Below are 7336 nucleotides of genomic sequence, written 5' to 3' on the forward strand. Positions count from 1 at the left end.
CTAGTATTTTTAGAAGGTTACTTATTTGCTCATGTTGATACATTGCAATTTAAAGGCCAAATAATGGGCCTGATTTATTAAAGCTCTCCAAGGCTTTATTTACAAGTATTTTTGTTTAATGCAATTATAAGTTCTTTGACTTTTGTGTACTCCATGTACAACAAACACAGAGGCCCTGATTTATTAAAGTTCTCCAAGGCTAGAGACGATACAATTTCATCAGTGAAGCTGGGTGATCTGGAATGGATCTGGTCCAGGATTCAAAACATTTGCTAGCAAATAGCAAGTGACTTTCACTTTCAAAAGAAATTCATTCCAGGTTTGCTGGATCACCTAGGTTCACTGATGAAAGTGTATCCTCTCCAGCCTTGGAGAGCTTTAATAAATCAGCACCAATGTCTACATTTTATGCATTGTGGAGTGCCCTCACTATATGATCTTGATCCACATAGATGTTGAGTCATTTCAATAGAAAATGTATATAATGACTACATCTGTGCATGCTGGCAATCACTTGCCTCTGCATGACCCCTTTTTGGTGCAGGTACTAAATTAAATCTTCACATCTGTGATTTAGCTAAACACACATACACTGAAATATTTAAACTATTGCCCTGGACATGTCCCAGGACTGAGAATCGGGTGGCCTGATCTATACGAGTATTACTATCTTTACTATGATATTACTTCAGTGGTGCCTGCCTGGGAGCCTATGTCTAACCAATTACATCTGTGGTTGGATAGATTTCCAAAGGAATAACTTTGCAATCTAATAATAGTTTATTGAGGACAAATTGTTCAAATACCTGATCTAAATCATCATCATTGGTAACAGTCCATTTGTTTTATGATTCATTTGCCTTGTTTTATCACATACCTCAGTTAAGATAACATTACATTTGTTCTAATATTCATTTTCCTAGGACAAATCAATTGGAAATGATTATACTTGAGTTGAGAGCATATCTTTATATAATGCACAGATTCAAGCTGGCTTCGGCATCTTTGTAAAGAAAGCAAAATGAAGCGGTCCATACACAGACACATATCCCAGTGGAGCGAATATTGGAAAAGTACCATATCCTTCCAACTGACAGAAGCATCTTGGATTAATCTTACTGAACACAATAATCCCTTTATAATGAACAATCAATAAGGCAGAGATCTTGATTAGCATTCTTTACAAGAAGTTCTGTACAAATAGTAATTCCAGTTTATTGTGTTTTTGCAGTTAAAAAAACTTGCTTGTCCAGAGAATTATATTTTTACAATCTCAAATACATAATAAAACAGGAATTGGGCTGCCCAAAAGTGACCTGAATACAGGTCATCCTAGGTCAAAAATTTGCTTCTAAGAAGCATTGTATGGGATGAAGCAAAGTTTCTCAGCTATTTGCATTGGGGTTGAGCTAGGAATGGTTAAAACTCAAATAACCAGAAAAAACTCACGTAAACAGGTTATATCAACTGCCATCAAATTTGTAAAACTGTCCACCTAGTTCTGAGATTCTGCCACATAGCCTTGTCTGCCAGAGTGGTTGACCTAAGTTTTCTTTGGTGTGGTATCACTTATGGGTCACCTTGCCACCCTTACTTGGTGAATAAGCAGTGAAAGAAGAAACACCAGACTGAGATGCTAATTTTTTTGTGACTTCATGTATCTCCATGTATCAACATGCTACTTGCACTGCAGCACAACTGATTGTCAACTTGTGCTGCTTCTTCCGCTCCCCAACTTTGGCCCAGATTTATTAATGCTCTCCAAGGCTTGATCCAGAAACCCATCATTAGCTATTTGTTAGCGAATGTTTTTAAGCCATGGGTCACCCAGCTTCACTGATGAGAGTGGTATCATCTCCAGCCTGGAAGAGCTTTAATAAATCAGGGCCTCTGTGTTATGTTGTACATAGAGTGCATAAGAGTAAAGAACCTATATTTGCTTTAAACAAAACTACTTGTAAATAAGTGTATGTAACCCTTAACAATGAACCTCTCTTAATTTGTTCCATTTTTATCTGATACATTTACAAAAGCAAACATTATCAGCCCACGGCAGATGAAGGCAAAGTTTGTCTTCCATGTAATCCATGAGAAATGAAGTAAGCAGGACTGACATTCATGGATTAATTGTCATGTTAAGAAAATCAGGTGGACTTACCCTTCCCTAGGTTACCTAATCGTATACATTTGGAATTGAGTTTACATTAGGACTTTGTGCATGAGCTCTTTAATTGTCTCTTATATTAGTCATTATATACACATACATAGTATACAGGCAGCATTATTCAGTTCCTTTGAGAAGGGAGGGGGGGGGGGGGACGAGCTGGGAGCATCCTGCTGAGTCTTCCCTGTTTTAACACAACAGTGTTCATTCATGTCAATCAAGTATGGCAGGTCACTAAACAATAGTAATATTGACATTGGATTGTTGCAAATGTCATGAACAGTCATTTTGGGTTACAAAAATCTAGAATCTATGCACAGCTTCCACTAAAATAGACAGGTCTAATTCACTGGCCACATCTCATCTTTCCCCACAAACCACCTATTAAATGCAGGTAAAAAGAAAAAGGAACCTTCAAAAGTTACAGTTATACTTGCCTTACCCCTGACCTCACAACATCTGTTCCAGTTTGCATCCTTTGCAACACAGAGCAGATAAAATCTTGAAAGACACTAAAATCCTTTACAAGAGATACCCACTGCTAGCTTTCCATAAGAATCTACCTGTAAGGGCAGATATGTCTTCCCACTAAGAACTGCAGGTAGAAGATGAAGGTTAGGTAAGTAAATATACTTTCTTCTATACAAGTACATTTGGGAAGGGGGTTGTGGAAGGTACATCCTAGTAAACCACTTTTTAAGTTTATGGCTATAGTCACAGCTTTATTCTTGGTCTTCCCAAGTCAAAGACTGTGTCTTGTTGACTGTTGTCTGTTGTTATATTATTTTTCTCTCTGCCACCTACCTTGACCTTCTAGGTTTTGTTGATGGCCCCGGCATTGCTTGCTTACAGACTATGCTCCTGTTGTTTTGATACTTTATTTTGCTGCACGACCCTTTGTCAGCTGTCAAGAGAAGGGCCTGGAAGAGTCACACAAAGAAAGGCAAATCTGCTTACAAGTTCACTGGTTCAAACCAGGTACTCCTTCACTCCATAATGGAGGAAAGTCCTTGTCCTATATCTGGTAACACAGAGGATCCACCTTATCCCTCACACATATGTGGTCTTAGTCATTGTACCTCACTGTAACCCACAACACTGTTTTTCTATCTTGTGCAGCTATTATCCTTATCACCAAACAAGCAAGTATACAACTCTCTTAGTAATAGTTTTCATTGGTCAGTCTAAGGACTAATAGGTTGCAATTTAGTACATTTCCTGTTCTTGCATTGGGCTTTTGTTATAGGTACAACATTTTGCACATATATGTATAATTGGAATATTTCCAAAGGCTTTTTCCAAGAACACAAAATTCATATTCTACAAGATAACAAGGACCTATGCAGAGGATGAAATAGAAGGATATTTTATCCTCTAACATATGTTTGAACCTTTTTTAAAGTGCACTCACAACCATGGCTTCTAACATAGAGGAATGGCCTCAACTTCGGTTCACTGACACCACGCCGATTCCCTAAAGGCAGAGTCATCTTTATCTTGCAGAAGCGGCTTGGTTATTATAGCCGGGACACAAGAGTGGAGCAAAAGAATTCTTAATAAGAAAGTTGCAAATATGAAAAAGCTGTGTATTTCTATATTTACGAAGGTAGGGCACTAATAGAAGCTGTCCACATGATATATAAATTCACTAATATATATAAGAATGAATGCCTGCCTTGTTTTACATGTATTTTAAATGGTAAAAAATAATATAAATACCCTTTAAAAAATAATGATACTTTACAACAAAATAATGTTCTCTAATGTCAACTAAAGTTATTGTTATTGGAGAAATTTGGTGTCTAACATTTTTTTTACCTTAACCTGGGAATTCCAGTTGTCTGGCTTTTATGAGGACCACATAATGATGACCTTAAGATGTACTGACTTCAGTACATTCTAATTTGAAAATTTGGTAAAAGAGTTTGTCAGAGAAAAGTTAGAATTCCTTTTCCACATGAAGTTTTGGAACAGGTAAGACAAGCGGTTCAGAATGGTGGCATGAAACAAGAGGTCAGCAATATCAGCTACCATGGTTCTCAATATACATTTCCTTTAAAGCCGGGATTAAGAAAATATGAAATGCAATAATGTCATCTGATAAATGATAAAAATAAAAATCAACTAAAGTTTATGCACATAATTAGCATAAAAACCTGAACCATAATTAGCATAGGCACCTGAAGTCATGATATTGATCCACTTCTACAACATATTCTGCATTCATACAGGGAGATGGAGAGTACTCTACTGCATGGCACCTTGCTGCCCATCTACCATCTCACTGGTGCCTATCCATAGTTGTTCTACTGACAGGGGACCCTGTCTGGAAAGAGTTATACTGAGTTACACGTCTTTCAGCAGATAAAACATTTTCCTTAATATTCTCTTTGCCTGGAGCTAAATTTAGGTGTCAACACACACACTGGAAAAGGTAACTTTTATTTTATTAATTGGCCCACTATATAAGCTGTCATCACCTGTGTCCTAGCTATAAGGCATGTTTTCCATGGCTGAAAAGCTTAGAGTGCCACATTGGTTCTTGATTGGGATTGTACCAATTTGTTGCGGATTATAGCAGATTGTACCAGAGTTGAGTGTACATGGATACACATTCTATATGACTTTTTCTTCTCTACAGCAATGAAACAGGATTCTACCACAATATAACTTGTTTTTCAGTAATAATAATAAAAATAATAATATTTGTAATGATTGTTTGGTATAGTTTTGGTATAAAAATGCACTAGTGAGGTATTAGCAATTTCCTATTTGCTTTCTGCTTGTTGTTTCCTACAGCACTACAGGTGTAGAGAGAATCCTCATCATTGTAATGATGTAACGGTAAATGGTGTTCAACCCACCCCAAAGTAAAATGCCAGTGCCAGTTTACAGACCATTTACAGCCCAACTGCACCCCTCTCCCAACTCCTGTAGCCAATGCAGTCATGTGTTACACCTGCGAAAGTTTGGTAAGATACCAACTCAGTGTCTCATACCATCACTATGGATGGTAGATCTAGGTGTTCAAAACCCACAAGCTAATAAAAATGTTAATAAAGAAAAAATCCCCTATAGGACATGCGCCTAATTTAAAGAAACAACTACTGCTATTTTTAACTAGATTTAATAACTCTATTCCTCAATTGTTTCCATGGACAAATAAATTAAACATTCTTCTGTTCCCTGGTTAATAAACTTGGCAGAAAATAAAATATCTAATATCAAGCATGGCTGTGTGCAAAGTGTGAATCTGTGTCCAATTTTTCCAAGTGGTTGTAAAATGACAAAACTTGCAACCTGGTAAAAAGTGTTTTCCAGCCATGTAAGAAATCATATCCATTTCACGTTTTACATGTGTGATCTATGCTTTGACTGTTGCTACATCTGGCCTTCTCCCAGTATATTAAGTCTGAGTACAGTCTGGACTCAGTATATTAAATTAAAGAAGTGGAAATGTGCTGCTTGACTTTCTCATTACACATACAGTTTTTAGTTTCTTTTTAGATCGTTTTTATTCACAAGACGCATGTTTGATGGGATTACTTTGGTTTTACTCTGTTATGGTAAATGGTTCAATGTATAATGAAACAGAATGGAGCCATTGTCACACAGTAAACTTTCACCTTACAGAATAAAATTCTTTTTTTCTTCATAGAGACTGATATGTTTTTCAAAATTGTAATTATATTCCAATAGTTGTATTATGAAGAAAAAAATATATTTTTGGTTTTTGGTCATACTAGGGGCCTTATTTATTAAAGGTCTCTGAGGCTGGAGAGAAAACACTTTCTTCAGTGAAACTGGGTGATCCAGCAAACCTGTAGTGGATCTGGTCCATGATTGAAAACATTTGCTAACAAATAGCAAATACTTTTAGGAAATCCATTCCAGGTTTGCTGGACCACCTAACTTCACTGAAAAAACTTGTATCCTCTCCAGCCTTGGAGAGCTTTAATAAATCAGGCCCTTTAGATCAAATACCATATCGAGTATATGATATTAGAAGCCAATTTTCTTGTGGAAATTTTTAAACACAGTACCATCTAGTAGTGTAGCAAAGGCAAGCCATGAATATTTGTCTACCTATATCTGTGTACAATATGAAGATCTGACTTGGTAAAGGCAACCTAATCTACAGTATGTTTGGTTCGGCTGATTCAAATATTTGGCATCCTCTCAAAACTTATTGATAAATGCCATCATATGTGAATTTCACACATTAAATAATGACTGTAAATACCTAGATGTGGCTCCCAGTCCTTTTATCCACATAGCTAAATTTCATCCTGGTACCTATGCCTTCCATGTGACATGTCCTTCGAGGTACGTACAAATTCTGCCTAGTAAAAGTTTCCCATTGCTTGTTATCAGATCATTCACAAGGCAACCTCAGACATGAGCCCAGTGGATATCTAGGAGCCAAGCTACAATCTTCATGCTCCTACACTATACCAAAGATATATCACTATTGGTTAGAGCTGCACACCTGTCTGTCACCTCACAAGGGGGAATAAATTTGTAGGTAGTTAGTGTCTGATAAGAAGGTTCATGTCATTATAAATAATGCAAATAGGGAAGCTCAAAAAATTTCCTTGCCCAATCTTGCACATGTCCTCAGCAATGGTCATTTGAATGAATGTCATAATTACACCATTGGTGTCACTTAAACTGACCTGAGATGCACAAACTGTTCATTGCTCAAGGACCCCCTAACAGGCTCTGGAGGAACCCTAGGGTGCATTAAACTCTGGTAGGGAAACACTGGTCTAGAAGCATATAATACAGAAAAACACTTTCAGGGAGGGGGGCATTAAAACAGAGGGGTATTTGCTTTCTTGACTCCTCTCTGCTCTTACTTTAGCCCCAGAATATGTGTGACCAGGGCGCTTACTGTCCTCACCTACAATGCAGGGACACAGACAGCAATAAAAAAACTTGATGTAATCTTTCAGCACTTTCATCTAAAACTAAAAAAACAAAAACAAAAACATGCATAGAAAGCACTGCATAGATATACACTATAATAAAGCATTATTATTAATATTATTATTGACTTGTTTTTGTATTATCTTGCTTTACAAAGCCCATAGTTATATCACTAATTTTTCTCTGTAGTTATTTGATTTATATATATAAATAAATAAATATATATATATATATATATATATA

Source organism: Pyxicephalus adspersus, chromosome 5, assembly GCF_032062135.1.
Source record: "Pyxicephalus adspersus chromosome 5, UCB_Pads_2.0, whole genome shotgun sequence".
NCBI lineage: Eukaryota > Metazoa > Chordata > Amphibia > Anura > Pyxicephalidae > Pyxicephalus > Pyxicephalus adspersus.